General features: G+C 34.4%; 1 long non-coding RNA gene and 1 pseudogene across 4 annotated transcripts in view; both read left to right on the plus strand.

Annotated features, from left to right (window-relative positions):
* LOC107504710 overlaps positions 1-16670 on the plus strand; it is a 136000-nt gene that overhangs the window by 59736 nt on the left and 59594 nt on the right. The window lies entirely within an intron of this gene.
* LOC118612527 lies at positions 5695-5813 on the plus strand (annotated as a pseudogene).

The raw sequence follows: 16670 nt of genomic DNA on the forward strand, positions 1-16670 counted from the left end.
ATTGCAGAAACTGTTTGTTGTGGCGCGATCAAATCTAAGACCCATGGAGCCAATTGAGATTAATTATGAGCCTTTATTAGCCGGCTGGCGACTGATTCTCCCCACTAGAGAATCAGCTCCGAGTTTCCAGAGGAGGCAGCTTATAAAGCTTGAGACTATGTCTTGGGGCCCTTGACCAAGCAAGCAAACAGATTACAAAAAGCAGAAGATGGCCCTTAGCTTTTAGCACAAAGATATATTGTTTCAGGGGGAACTCCTAAACCTTGTAGCAAATTGGGCCTGGTAGACAGTTTTGTTATCTGTGCCCGGAGGCAATGTTGTCTTTTCCCTTGGGAGCTGATGCCTGAAGATGTCACTCCCTGTCTTGTCCTTGGGACTAGTTTACTGGAGAATTTTCCACTTTTACAGTGTTAAGAAACTCTGAAAATCCAATCTATGTTTAATATAGTTCTCTCAGCTCTTTAAAGGGTTTGAATTATGTTCAAATTCTTTTATTCATTGAAAAATCTTAAAATACGGATTTTTCAGAGTATAAAACGCTCGGCCCTCACTTTAAGCTGCCTGTGAAAAGACCACAAACAGTAGCTGTAGAATAAGTGCTCTTTATTGTGACTGGCTTTAGTGGAGAAGAAATAATTGGGCCGTAATAGATCATCCATCCATGTTGGGCTCACCATGGAATGAGTCATGGGCCTTGTAAACTTTATTTTCTTTCTCTTTCCTTCTTTAAGCAGTTAAAGATCGAGGTGATTATCACTAGTAAAACTCACTCTCCTACTACAAACACGTTATTGATTCATAGTTTCCCACAGTTTTAAGGACAAAGAATGATTGAGGTATAGGTGCCTTTGTCGGTTTGAGTGCCTACCCTGTGACAATTACATGTGTGAAAGGGTATTGACAGAGAGTTCCGGGGCCTCTGATGAAATATAGCAGTCAGGGTGAAAAAACCATTTTTCATTTAATAAACACTTCTGAAAGGCTTGTACACCAGCCATATTTATGGGCACAGCTAAGATAGTTCCATTTTCTTCTAGTTCTTCTATAAAACTTTCTTAATCAGCTGGAATTGGATGTGACTGAGGCCATAAATCTCATAAAGGGGTCCGCTAAGTGAGCCCCATTTCAGGGGCATCTAGAACATGTTTTATCAGTATTTTATTGTACTACTAGGAGGTTTTATATACTTGCTTTCCGAAAGGGGATACAGAAACATCAGCCGAGAAAACTGGGACTCAATGGTTAGGTTTTATAAAGAATCTGAAATATGAAAAAGATGATGTTCTAAATCTTCTCAACTGCCCTGCTGTATATTATATGTTGAATTATTTTAGATCACTTGTTCTCTGGTCAGTGTATTCATGTTGCTTCTTATCTGTTTTATCCCTTTGGTCCTCACGGGAGGTTCGCCTGTGGAAATCCTCCTGGGTGTTTTGTAAGGAGAATGAGATGTAAGTACTGTTGGCTTAAAGAGATTCTCAAATCAGAGAGCATTGTTCTTCCCAGTGTCTTTATTAGCATTTAAGTCTAACTTCTCCAGTTTTTATTTCAGTAGTGAAATAACACCTTAGAAGTTGTGGGGTCTATTTCCTTTTACCAGAAGCAATGGTTTTATAAAATATCTTTATTCAGATTTTTTACTTTATATAACTTCTTTAACTATCACAATAGATATGAATTATTCCAGGAGTGAAATTACTCAACAGGAAGTTCTTCCTGACCCAACTGTACGAAGCCAGCTTGTTTTAGGCCGGGTCAGTGAACAAGACTGAATGTGGGCGTGGCCGCAGATCGAGAGGAGTAATTTCCAGAAGAAGGAATGGGACAAATTGATTTTAGCCCCTCTGATCCTCTTTATTCCATTAAATGAAATGGGGATAATGCTCTCTCATGAGGGTAATAGACAGGATACACGCACACACACAACATATATATGTGTTTGTATATGTACATATATATATATATATAGGATAGGCTATAACATTTATGTAACATATATATAGCATAGACTATAACATTTACTTCAGCTAAAAACTATATATTTAATAGTTGACACTACTGTATAGTGTACTTGGAAATTAAGGGAGTAAATCCTAAGAATTCTCACTGCAAGAAGTAAAAAACATTTTTTTTTCTTTTGTAACTGTATGATGGATATTAACTGAATTTGTTGTAATCATTTCACAATGTATGTAAATCAAGCTATTATGCTATACACCTTAAACTCATACAGAGATGTATGTCAATTATAGCTCAATAACATTTTTGAAAAACCTTTATGTACAATACTCACTTTATATACAATACTACTACTATTAGAAGTGGTTGTGGTAATATTAATTCACAGTGACAACAAATGTCAATTAAAGCAAACTGTCAAGCGAATTAAGTATATTATGAATTTATTACCATTACTAAACCTTCATGAATATAGAGTATATTTTATAATGGCTTAATTATTTTTCGTATATTTATATAGTAAAAGAACTAAATTTCAATATGTGTTTAAAAGTTATATTCTTTTGGAACATAAAGAAGATATTTACCTTCCTATTTTACTATGGAAATAAAGCAGAAACTGCCTTTCACAGTTCATGTTATAATTCATCACGCATATCATGTGTGCTTGGCTACTTTATACAAAAATCTGAGAAATTTAAAAGAGTTTTTTGGTAAATACAGTTCTAACTATGTTTAAAACTGCAAATTGAAATGATTGTCTGTTTCTATCAAACAGTTTCTTAATAGTCACAGACTTTAATTATAGTTCTAGATTTAAATCCATTTGGAAACTTTATGCATAATTGCTTTGTGAAGATAGATATTAATTGTTCAGACCCTAGTGAATTTATTGTTACATCCTCCAATAGCAGAAATTTTGCAAAGATTTACTTTTCATAAGTTACAATTTTGATTCATTTTTATATCAAGATGATTACTATCTTTTTAAAAATTGAGATATAATTGGCAAATAACATTAGGTTAAGTTTAAGGTGTAAAACCTGTTGATTTACATGTTATGATTACCACTGTAGCATCATTATTCATATTTTCTCTGTGTGTGTGTGGGGCGAGACCATTTAAGATCTAGTCTCTCGTAATTTTGGAGTATATATTCCAGTACGTTGATTATAATCATTATGCTGTGCATTAGAACTCCAAAATTTATTAATCTTTTAATTGTAAGTTTGTACCCTTTAACAACATTTTCTAGTTCCCCCACCTCCCAGCCCCTGGTGGCCACCATCTTACTTTCTGTTTCTACGATTTCAGCTTTTTTAGATTCCAGATATAAGTGATATCATACACTATTTTTCTTTGTCCGATTTATCTCAGCATAATGACCTCATGGTTCAGTTATGTTTCCCAAATGGCAGGATTTCCTTTTTCATGGCTGGATAATATTCACGTATATGTATCACATCTTTCGTATTCATGTTTTTCTCAGAGTTCTAACGTATAGTCTTATTTTTTAAGTCTTTACTTCATTGAGTTACTTTCTGTGAGTGGTATAAGTCTGGACTTTTACAAAGCCCCTGTTGCCTCCGGGTGTCTAAGTCAACACTCTCTAGGTTTTCCCCACCTTGGCCAAGGGGCTGGGCCTGGTTCAGTAGCTCTTGCTGGTTCCACAGCTGTATTGATCTGCATATCGCCAGATGCACAGGTGAGCAGGACTCCTAGATCCCATGACATCTATAGGGACACTTTCATTTGTGGATAGATGCTGCATTTTAGTCGCTAAAAGGGAGACAAAAAGGAGGGACATCTTATGCCACATTGATGCCGATATCATGGCCAAGATTACTACTATCTTTAGAATTAGGTTATTTTTTAAAAAATTTCTTTATTATGCCCTGTTATTATGCAATAGGCTAGTTATACACACTTAAATAAATTTTAGAAATTTAAAAAAGATTCAACAATTGGTGTCCTTTACTACTAAAGAGAACTGGAGGAACTTCTGGGTCAATTTTTTCTTAAAGTTTTCTTTTGACTGTAAATTAGTCCTTAATATGATGGAATATTACTTTGTTGTACTGGTAACTATTGTGTCGTAAGGCTCTAGTCCTAGAAAATAAAATAGGCACAGAATCCAATTATACCTATTCCTATGTTTAGAAATCCTACTCACATTTGAGGACATGGAGAAAAGATCTGATCGATGTTAGCCACAGGGGGCTTCTACAACAAAATCTTTCACCTTTAATTTTCTAAAGGAGTGTTCCCCCAGGGTCACAGTGCACTGACTGTGACCACATGGGAAATTCCCCGTAAACTCAAGTCTCCGCTCGTTTCGCAGAAGGCAGAAAATTTCCTTGGTTGTGTTCGCAGAATAGAGTGGATCTCCTTTCCTTTTAGATGTGACTTGTTCATAAGGCACTTGGATTTAGACACTGCATTTGTCTCCTTCATGGCACAGAGTGCTTGGTAATTGATTTTCCTCTCGTATGGTTGACAAACCTTTATTGTGGGCATGAAGAATAGTCTCTACCAGTGGCAGTAAATTATCTGGGGAAGCTGTAGCACTGGTGGAAATTTGATTCTGCACAGGTCTTGTCTTGAAACCCCATTTTGCTCATCTGGTTTGAAGGGGAGAGGCCGCCCAGCTTTCTCTAGGCTGTATTCAGGACGTCGCAGGGAAGCCTGCCTTGAAAAGAAGAGAAGAGAAGAACATGTTATAGAGGACTGGTATATACATTTGTTTGCCAGGCACTTTCCTGATTTAAAGGACCCACTGCTTTTGTCAAAGGATCTGTGGTCTTCAAACAGTAGATGAGGAATCAGAAAAGCAAATACCTAGAGAAGCTGTGAGCAGACAGTCACATTGTAAGCTGCCAGTTTTTCAGCACTGAAACTCTTTAAGTATGTTTATGCATCTATCCAAAATATCTTAATAGCCTCCTCTTTTAAATTCTCATAGTATTCATTCCATTCTGCTTAGGTATTTACAGAGGCGTGAATGGGGTAACTGGAACTAAAAAAGGTATGGAAACACCCAGGGAATAACAACTGCAGGAAGACTTTGCTAGCCCAAGGCCTGGATAAACAAGGAGAAATGCATTACCAGAACCTAATGGGAGCTGCAACTTAGATTAAGGACTATCTCAGAGGCCCTTTGATCTGATGGTAGGAGAAAGCAGTTGCAACAGACCACAGCGAAATTGGAGAATTGGGGATGGAGAAAAAAAAAATACTCCTCCCCCATCTCTTCAGTGCTCTATCCCATGGAACAAATAGGACAAAGTCAACTGCAACCGCTGTTAGCAAGGAGGCTTCGTGAGGTCAGTTTGGTGACCCTTCCTGGGCATGGAGAATTCAGAAGAGGAATAGGGAAGGAACAGAAAATACCAAACGTAGATGGCGAGCTCCTAAGTATAGAGCTTGTATCTTGTCCGCATTTGTAACCTGTGTCACCCACTTCTCAGAACTGTGGCTAAATGACTTAAAGAGGCTTTCAGTAGGCTCTGCTAAACAGACGTCCTTCCTGAAAATTATATTTCCTTTTGATTGATACAGAAATCCAAGAAGGTAAAAAAAAAATAGTCATTTCTTCTTCCACAATTTAAAAACATGTTTGCTGAAGTTTTCTATCTCACTTGCCATTTGTTGTGTTTATTTCCATGATTAAAACTATCCTTATGCTACTAGTTTTAACTCAGACAAGGATTAAAAAAAAAAAAAAAAGGTAATAGAGTCTACGGCCAAGCTGCTCTGAACAAGCCTGATCCCATCTGATCTCAGACACTAAGCAGGGTCGGGCCTGGTTAGTACTTGGGTGGGAGACCACCTAGGAAGACCAAGTGCTGTAGGCATTAAAAAAAAAAAACAAAAAACAAAAAAAAACCCCCCAAAACTAAAAACTGACAAGGTCCTTGTAATCTGTGAGGTCAACAAAGCAAGGATTGCCTCGCCTAAAAAAAAAAAAAAAGTAATAGAGGAAGACAATCATATTCCTACTCCATTTGGCGTTCATTAAAAGTTCTTCATTCTCCATAAGATAAAGCCCAAATCCATAAAACGGCAAATGGGTGCCCGTTTCTCTCTCTAGTTTTATCTTACTCTTTACTCTTCATACCCAGGAATTAGAGCAATTCCCTTATGTGCTGTAATTTCTCTCAATTTCCTGCCTTTGAAACTTAACTCTCTTCCTTCCTGCTCCTGTGCCTTACTCCAAAATATATATCGAGTTTTAATACAGTGACTATACTACCTCCTGGTAGTTTTTACTGATACCTTCCTACCCACGTAAATACATACCCTCCTCACATAAATATATACAGACTGACACACACAAGCACAGACGTGTACACAAGCCCAGGCCTCACGCCACCACGCCACTACATCTATAACTCTCGATTGAGATTATCTGCCTATTTTGCTATTTTTACTAATAAACTGTACCCTAACTGGCATAATTAAATACATATCTTTTTCTGAAGGAGAGAATTGATTGATTACTTCATAAATATACCAGTAATCATTCTATACCTTTATGTTTTTAGCTTTCCTCGGCATTAAGAATATTTTAAATTACTGTGATACGAAGTGTTTCTGTACAGTTCATCTGAAACGACTCTCAACACATTCTTTTGTTACTTTCTATTTTTAGTTCTCCGGAATTTAAAGAACAATGTCATCTTCACTTTATTCATATCCTTTGAGACTTTGTAATCTTTAATTGTTTTACCTTTTTAAATACGTATTCTAATCCGTTTGCACTATTCAAGATTTGCTCTATTACAACATTTCTCATCCACTTTACTTTTTTTCTGCCTTTCTTTGGATTTTCAACAGGTTTCTTCAAGTTTGAGGCCTGGGTCCGCTCGGAATATTTTATATATAAAAACACTCCTTTCTTACATGTATAAGGATAAGAAAATTATATCTTATTTTAAAATCTTTCACTTATTATCTTAATCTCTCTACAACAATACATTGGCTTAATATTTTCCAAAAGTAATTTGCAATGATCCCTAAATTTGTTTTTCCTAGATTGTAACAAGAAGTTCAGGGCCTGTGTACTTGTAAATTTGGTTTAGCCTGGTTTTCGAAGTTTCTTATCTACGTTGAAGTTCATCTGCCACTTTCCAGGTCATAGTCAATATGAAAAAATTCTCATGTCATTTATTCTTATCAACTTGGCATTTCACTAACTGGAAGAGCATATTGTTTCTTTCAACTTTGCTATTTCTCTATTTAGTGCCTTGTCGTTATATTAAAATGTTTAACAAAAAAGTAGGTTGATTCAGGCATCAATTTAGTTAGAATAAAAGATTCTATGGAATACACTGTGAAAAATGGAGCTTGGGGAACACAAAATTTTTTAAGGGATTATAGTGAGTTACCTTGTTAGTAATCAGCAACTAAAGCCAGATAGATAAAGTATTTTAATATAGCTTATTAATAAAAAATTTGTATTCTACTTAGTAATCTAGTTCATATGCAGTTATCTATAGTATTATCACTAATAGATTTTTGTGAAGTAAATGACAGTGCCATTGTTGGACCAACAGGACTTTCTTTTAGAGTAATGGAGCGTGTTCAGTGAAAAGTATATTTAATTCTGAGCGTTAATTATAGCTTTAATTCCAGAATTGTCAAAAAGTACATTCTGAAAGACCTACTTCAATCCAAACCTTTTTAGGGTTTAGCGACAGAAAAATACTGTTAAGTATAGGTCTGAGAGTCATGTGTTTGCTTGCACAGTTCTAGGGATATTGTGTTTTGTTCTTATGGTCATAATTCGCTTTTAGGTCAAAAATTTCCCTTTGAAACTCACTCTCTGTTATAGGAAGGATTATTTATGATTCAGACAACAAATGAGATTTGCCATTAAAAATCAGACTTACAACTTAAATAATGCCTTATAACATTCACAGTCTATGGAATTTCTCTGAACTCATAATTGTATATCCAGCAAAAAATGCTGCTTTTTTTTTCCCCCTACTCTGTGATTTTGTTGAACTAGTGGTGTGATCAGGATTGGCCAATAAATGCTTTATGAGGTAGTGTGAATCCTAGTAAAACTCATCTGTTATCTTGTTAGCTTTAGGAAGTTAACTTGATAACTTGTTAGGAAGTTAACATTCCTGAAATAGAGAATTAGCATAAAATTCAGGTCTCATAAACTCAATCCACATGCATAGTTTGACTGTAACATTTCTTCTTGTTTGAAAAAGCTTCAGTAGTCTTGCTATGTGTCATTCTTACATTCAAAATGTTCAAATGATGGAGTAAAATTGTGTTGAGTCACCAAGGATCTGCGACATCGAATTTTTCAGAACTTTCTTTCCAAGATGCCCACTGAGCCATCAACTCTCTATAAAGTGTTTCCATAATCTATTTTTCTAGCTACCTCAGAAAAATCCAAATCTTGGTCCCTTGTGTTTTAAACACCCCTTGTACTTTTCATCCTCTCGCATACTCGTTTCTAGATGCCACAGCAGCAACCCGCACATACAGTTATAACCCAACCTTGCTTCATTCTTGTTGTACCATACATCCATCACACTGGCTTCCTGAACATCCTGGCCTGTCACTCACAGCACAGTCTCGAAAGTGTAGAGGAGTTTGCACCTCTTGTGGTAATCCTTGACCAACAGCATGCGGGCACCAGTCAATACATGCTCCTCTCTTCGATACCTTGTGCAAAGAATTCTGACTTGATTCTACGTGGATCGTTAGGGAGTCTTTGCCAGTTCAAGTCCAGTCTGCCTCCAGTGACGATGAGCTTCATGATCCATCATCATTTTGGCTATCTTTTTCCCCTGTTTTGCTCTAAGTACCTTTATTCCTTATATAAGAAAACAGAACACTCGTACTCAGAGCCTTGGTTCAAGTTCTACTCTTAATCGGGATACGAAATGTTGCTTCACCCTGTTTCTGAAATCCTAGATGATGAAGATAGCGGAGGATATAATCATGAAGAAAAAGTTTAATTCCTTACCTGTCTCTATTCAATGGAACTTTCATTCAATGAAACTTTCTTATCTAAGCTTGAAGTTTTTGATAGTCGTAGCAAAAATGTCCAAAAACAGCTCTTTATAACATCCTAAACCTTTTAAAATATTTTCCATCTCATTAGAGGCAACTCATTCCTTCCAGTTGTTTTGGGAAAAATAAAAATTGGACTCTGCCCTCCCTCTCACCTACTACATCTAATCCCTTTGGAAACACTATCTGCCCTACTTTCCAAAGATACCCAGTTAGTGACCACCTCTTACCCCTCGCTGCTATTATTATCTCTTGCATAGATTTCTGTGACTAGCCCTCCCAGCGAGCCTTTCTGCTTTTAGATTTGTCCTCCTTAATCAGAATTCAGAAGAGCTATCAAAGCAATCCCAAAATAACTTGCCGGATCTGGTCATCTTGCTCAAAATCTTGTTTCCCATCTCATTCAGATTAAAAGCTAAAATTTCTATAGTAGCCTATGAGACATGAGAGCATTTGAATTTACTACATTCTACTGTCACCCTTCCTTAACACTCTATCCTTACTCGCCCCTTTATTTTTCATTGAGCAGAACCACTAGTCTCCTTCTGGTATTATATTTATGTCTTTGCTTTTCCTGTTCTCCCCACCTGGAGTGTTTGACCCTAAGATATAGATTTAGTTAAACATTCGCTCACTTCCTTCAGGTCTTGACTCAAATGTGACCTATTTCACGAGGCTGCCCTATCTATAATTGTCACACCCTGACACTCATTATCCTTTCTGTTTAATTTCCTCTCAATCCTTAGCATTACATGTTATGTTCCATATTTTACTTACTTATCTGGCAGATGTCTGTGTGTCTTCATGACTATAAACTTAACAAGGGGAGAGGGATCTTTTTCTGTTGTATTCACTGCCGTATCTCCCCTGCCTGCTACCCCATGAGACTAGAACAGCCCTTAGCACACAGATGTCAATAGAATTTTTAACTTAATGAATCATAAAATAAATTTTAATAAGATTTGAACTTTTCTTCCCTCCAGTTTTATTAAACATATCCTACCTGTGGCAAGTGAATTCAGTTGTTTTTAAACTAATCTCATATTTATATTATTGATTTTAATCTTTATATCTACATATAAAATAGATATTTAAAACAATAAAGAAGCATGAAATTATCTGAACCTTAGGGATAGAATTTTCATTATCATTCAGTGTAAACTATTCCCTAATTTGCATTATGATATCTTCTTTGACCTATTTTGTATTTAGAAGAATGTTACTAAATTTGCAAACATTTGGACTTTTTTTTCAGTTACATTTTATTGTTTTCTAGATTAAGGGTGGTTAGAAAATGTACTATGTATGGCTTAAAATTTTTGAGATTTGTTGAAATCTGTTTTGTGGACTAGTATATAGTCATTTTGGAAAAATATTCCATGAGAACTTTGAAAATGTGTTCTGTAGTTTTGGAGAACTGGTCTTTGTATGTTTACAAAGTCAAGACTGATAATACTGATGTTCAAATCTTCTATATAGTTACTGAATCTATTTATGTTAAAACTTTCCATCAAGGTTTTGAACGCATCCATTTCTCTATTTACTTCTGATGATTTTGGCTAAATATACTGTGAGACTGTTATTATGCACATTCAAACTTAGAACTGTTCTATAATTTTGATGGTTTTAACATTTTATGGTTATTGAATATCCATCTTCAACTCTAATAATGCTTGTTAACTTTGAAATTCTTTTTGTCATATAGCTATACCAGCTTTGACTTGGTGATTGTTTCTAAGTATCATTTTATTTTCTTTTACAGGAAATATTTCCTATTGTTTATTTTTATCATATGTTCGTATGTCAAATAAGTATCTCTTTTAAGCATCATACCCTTTCTTAAAAATCCATCTTGGCATTTTGTATCATTAAATTGTGTATTTTTTGTATTTACATTTAACATTACTACTGACATTGTATTTATTGTCCTATACTGTCAAAGTAATTTAGATTCTTCCCATTGCTCTTAAATTTTCCTATGCCTGTTTTTCCGTCCAGTATCATCTTCCATCGCTGAATAACTCTCTTTAGTATTTACTTAGTGCAGTTCTGCTCATTATGAAATTTTAATTTTCATATTTAATTTTCATATGCTTATCTCACTTTCGTTCTTAAAGGATAGTTTCATTCACTGTGTATCACCATTTTTTTCAATCTGACAATAAAATTCAGTTGCTTCATTTTTTCATTGTTTTCATGAATGAGTCAAATGCCAGTCTTTTTGCTGCTCCTGTAAAAACTGTGTTTTCTCCATCTTGGTTGCTTTTAAAATTTTTAATTGTCAGAAATATTATGTTTTGCCTAGGTATGTTTTAGTAGTTTTTATTATTCTAGGGCTTTATATCACTTTTAATATCTGTTCTAAGGTCTTCAGGCAATTTGAGAAAGTTCTATGTCATTTTCTGTTAAAACAAAAATACTTTCATTCTTTCGCCGTTTCTTCTGAGACTCAAACCAAATCATGTAACACTTTTCATGTATCCCATGGGCATTCTCTACCCCCTGTCCCATTGCCCCAGCCCCGTATTGTCTATCTTTTGCTTCTCCATGTTTCATTCTGGGTATTTTCTTTAATTCATTTTTCAGTGAATGAATTCTCTCCTGAATTGCACCCAATATGATGCTGAAGCGATTTATTGAGTTCTTCTTTTGCGTTGTGATACATTAAATTTTTTATCCTGTTTTTTTTTAATCTTGTTTTTAAGTACTTGAATATTTTAATAATAGTTAAACTAAAGCCCATGATTAATAACTTCATTATTTGTGTCCTTATAATCATTTTTAAAAAAATTCTTTGTTTTCTGTCAAAATTTGAAATCTTGTATGTCTGGTTATTTTTGATTGAGCACTAATACTTTAAATTTTAAAAACTGCAATGATAATGTCATCTTCTTCAGGGAAAGTTTACATTTATTTCTGTTAAGCAGCTAAACTGTGGTCTGTAATCTTATCAGGGACTGTGTTTTATGAAACTGGGATTTTCGATGGCTAGTCTATGGTTTAAGATGTTGGCCTTTGGGACCCCAGATAAAGCCTGGGATATATAACAAGACTCATGCTCTTTGATAGTCTCTGAAATTCATGGCACAATGCCATTAGTCTGCTGAAAATTCTGCTCAGCTTCTCAGCCTCTCAGACACAGCTTTCAAAATTAGCTTACAAGAAAAGAAAAAGTAGTTTTAGCTTTGAGGCTGACATCTCTAGGCTCCTTTTCTTTATAATACCCTCGTGCTATGAACCCTCTCTCTGTTGGTAGCAATTCGATGTCTACAGGCAGATTTTTTTTTTTTATGTTTTCAGAGAAACCAAACATGTTTTTATTTTAAGTACAATCATTTTATGAGTCCTAACCAATATGTTATTGTTATTATAATTTTTTTAATCATTGTGATTATTATTCTTTTATCCAATAATTTAAGGTAGCTGTAAACTGGCACCAGGTATCAGGCAATTTATATATGTTAGAAAACCATGAGCTAATGAATCCACTAACTATTTTTAATCTGAAAATTATCTACCTACCTACCTGACTTGTTCTCCTCCTCTCAATGGAAACCAGTTATAGATTTATAATAAAGCATTGATCTGTCTTCATGTAGACAAAAAGAAAATTTAGAAAATTTTTATGCTATGAAATTATTTTCATCTCAAATTCATATATGCCTTAAGCATCTGCCTTTCTATCCATGTTAAACGTTTTTCATATCTTCCAAATTAGAAGGGGTCTCTGTCACCTATAACTGCGAAAACCCTTTATATCATTTATTTTATGCAACTCAGCATTATAGTACTTAAGTTTTTTTACTAAATGTCTCATAACAAGGAGCATACTGCTACTTATACAGCAGACACCCAGGAAACTTTATTTCGAGTGAACTAATAAATTTATCCCTAGGGTAAGATCTAGTGAACCTAATCAGAAATAATTAAACTTTCAAAAAAGCATAGGAGTTAACATTCGGTTAAGGTATTTCCAGACTCTTTTCCCTCTACCACGGGGTGTTATGAGTAACCTGGCACTAAAAATTAGCCAACATTAAGAGTTTTTGTGGTCTGAGAGTTGCCCTCCTGATTTCTCCTTGTGATTTTCTTAGCAATTTGATACAATCGGCTAGATATCTTATAACTAATATTGATAATTCTAGTCATCACATATTGGTTAAGAAAAAATAAGAATTCTCTTTTTTTTCCTTTTCTGCCTTTACTCACATAATGGGCTTTAACTCCAGACAAAAATGTTTTAGCTGGACTTCAAATAATGTATAAGAAAGCCTTTTTGTATATTTAGCTTTTTCAATTTTGTAAGATTTATTCGGATCCTTGATTTAAACAAATATATTCATAGAGGAAATAGTTTCCAAAAGTTTATACTGATACACTACAGAGTTCTCTCAAATTCTAAATAACCATATGTCTTTAAATTCCCCAGTATGCTACTATTTATTCTCATAACTTATAATATGTGTCCCTAAAGAGAAAATTTGAAAATTAAACTTCCTGGGGATTTGTATGTGTGTGATTATTAAGACAAAATTACTTTCTATACTCTGTTGATAAATTGATAATACTGGAGTTTAGGTTGATTTTTCCTTCTTTAATATATTTGTTTTGTTTTTGTTTTATCTTTTTCACTCAAACTCCAGTAACACACATTTATCGATATGAGAAATTATGGGTAATACAAGTGCTCTTGTTTTTAAGAGAAAGATTGTATTCATTTTCACAAATTTATTTATTAATTTCCTTTATCAAGATAGTTTATTTTTCCTTTTCTAGTTATCTCATTCAACTTAGGCTAAGTTATTCTAATCTACAAAATACATCAAATTCTTGGTGGCTTACAACAAATATCATATTGCACTGCTATAAGCAACAATGCATTTTCTATCATGCAAAAATAAATGTAATTCTATTTCCCGTCTCTATGCAGAACTTCCCCTCAAGAGTTGCTAATAATATTCAGACCTAAGTTTTTAAGGACCAGGTATGTTACCTTGGTTGGGACAAAACACTTCTAGATGAAATGCTAATTGGTAGAGAATGATCTACAGTGACAACTAATGTAGAGTGATCTACTCAAAGAGACACACACTCTTATTTCTACTTCCTAATCCAGAAACCTATGAAAAACGATCTGAACTATTTTGGTGGCAAAACTTAGCCTGAATTGACTTGCGACTTCTTATTCTTTATTTACATTACTCATAAATAGCTTTAATCTCTCTATATAGATAATTTGTTCAATACAAGTGCTCCCACAAGGGGTGTAACATAATTAACACCCTACGCACCAGATCATGCAGAGTGTTTGTCTCTATGAGTAGATAACTCTGCATTAAAATCTGAAAAATAGAATTCCAAAAAAGGTTTGATCACATGCATTTTGGGTAAGAAGTTGTGCACTTAGATTTGCTGAAAGGTGTTTCAGTGTACGCATTTTAACATATACATTGTGGGGCACATTTGGTCATAGAATTTCCATCTCACTATAGTGAGCAGGACAGAGATAGAAAGTACAATGTCTGACTGAATGATACAGACCTCAGGAGTACACATGCGAGACTTCTGAAATAAAAGGTAGGACGGGGCGGTACAAATTCTAGAGATTCAGCAGAGCAGATGTTACAAAAGGTGAGATCATTGCATTTGACAAGGTAGAAGGATGAGATCCAGTGCCCAAAATTTGATGATAGCGTATTCGGAAAAAAAAAAAAATATGGAACAACTAAAGGATGGGATGGATTCCTCCAGGGTAGATGCCGACACGTTTGTATTAGAGAGTATGAAACAAGAATATTCCTACGGCATCTTCATGCCAAAGCCACAATGTCTTTAGTATTCTCTCAACTTGAGTCAATTCTTATTATGATATGTCGTGTTCTCAGAAATATTCCTTACAAAATACATTATTTATCCTTGGATATTTGACAGGATAAATGTTAAGCTTAAAAAATTATATTGTGATTATTCTATACTAAAAGACCTAAACAAAAAATCAAAATTCTCTTTAATGACTCCACTCCAAACAACCTTTTGGCACTACATGCCTTGGTTATCTAAAATATTTGAGTAAATGCTTAAATATTCTTTGTCTTTTCATTTTCTATTCACCTGGAGTAACCCTTAAAACCAAAGTTGAAAACTGGGATCTTTTTAGCAGTTTTTCTTTTTGCAAGAGTTTAGCAATAAATAAAGTTACCTTTAGTTGTATTTTGGGAAGGTAGTAGCATAAGCTAGGTGACTTTTCTTTGGATTCCAGGAACTTATAGCTTTCAAATCTGCAGTAAGTGCAAGGTGTGAGGGACTGCCTAATCACTCTTCTCATGGAATGAATCCTACATATTGATTTACCTTGAATCTTTTGAAGTGCAAGGTGCTAAATAAAATAAATATTGATTTTGTATGAACCTAGTAAATGGAAAACCAGGCTATAAAACTGCAGTACATAAAACAGGTGAAAGAGGCCTAGAAAAGACCTACCTTTGACAATAGCAGTAAAAGTCACAGGCTCCACAGCTTGTCTTAAACAATTAAATTGTCCTTGAGCAAGCTGCTTAAGCCTATCCATCTGCAAGATGAGGATGTTAATGTATATCCCCTTATCCACTAAATTTGATAAAATACTTAACAAAAGTCACTCTAATTTCCTTGGAAGAAGGTAACATAACATGTAAACATTATTTAAGAGTAATGAATAAATGAATAAAATCATTTATATGTCTCTCTGTATTTGCATGCAAATTAAGAAAAGTTTATTAAGTTTGTACTATGTGATCAGTAGGGAATGAGGGTCTTCTGATGTGATGTAAAAGGGCTGGGAGAAATTCTGGCTTTGCTATTTATGAGTTCTATGACGTAGTATAAGCATCTTTGTCCCTTTCCTTAAGAGTAAAAATAAGGATAATAAATCCTGTCTAACCACACAAGATTATAAGAATTAAATGAAATAATGTATGTAAAAAGCTTCTGAGAAATGGTGCCAGTCGTGGATACCAAAATACTGAATGTGGTTAAAGAACAAACTAAATTAATTAAATTAAAAAACCTTGTGTAGCACTATCTGGAAGAGTTGTATTTTGTTTTTTCAGTCGAGTCTTTGTGAAGACCATCATGTTCAGCAGGAATATCTGAACCCTTTGGAATAAAAGCTCTTTACTTTTACAATTACATGAGAAAATATATAAAGCAATGATAATTCCGAAATAGTATTTATTACCTCATTAAAGGTAATTAAAGAATTGTTTTCCAAAAACTGTGGGTAGGCATTTATGCCTATTTTGGTATTTTGTCAAAGGTTGGTTTTCTTCCCTTTTTCTGTTATCAAAATCTGGCTCGTGAATATATGTACCACAGTATGTAAGAAAATGATATTTTCTTAGACCATGGATTTTTGTATCACTAGTCCCTAGTAGTGAATGTGATATTATATAAATAGTTGCTGAATGAATAATTTGGAAAGGAAGTAAGTCAAGAGCCTTATTATCTGAGATGCGATTGTCATGATGGAAAATATATCACAATATGCTCCTTTCTCACTCCTGAGGTGAAGGGTGAGGAACGTTATGATAGAAAACACTCGTAACCATAATAACATTTTTTATAATGCTAGTTTAGTGGTGATGGCCTTCTTTAGCTTGTTCTTGTCCGGGAAACTTTTTATCTCTCTTTTCATTTTA

Source organism: Rousettus aegyptiacus, unplaced genomic scaffold, assembly GCF_014176215.1.
Source record: "Rousettus aegyptiacus isolate mRouAeg1 unplaced genomic scaffold, mRouAeg1.p scaffold_m13_p_16, whole genome shotgun sequence".
In the NCBI taxonomy this organism is placed as follows: Eukaryota; Metazoa; Chordata; class Mammalia; order Chiroptera; family Pteropodidae; genus Rousettus; species Rousettus aegyptiacus.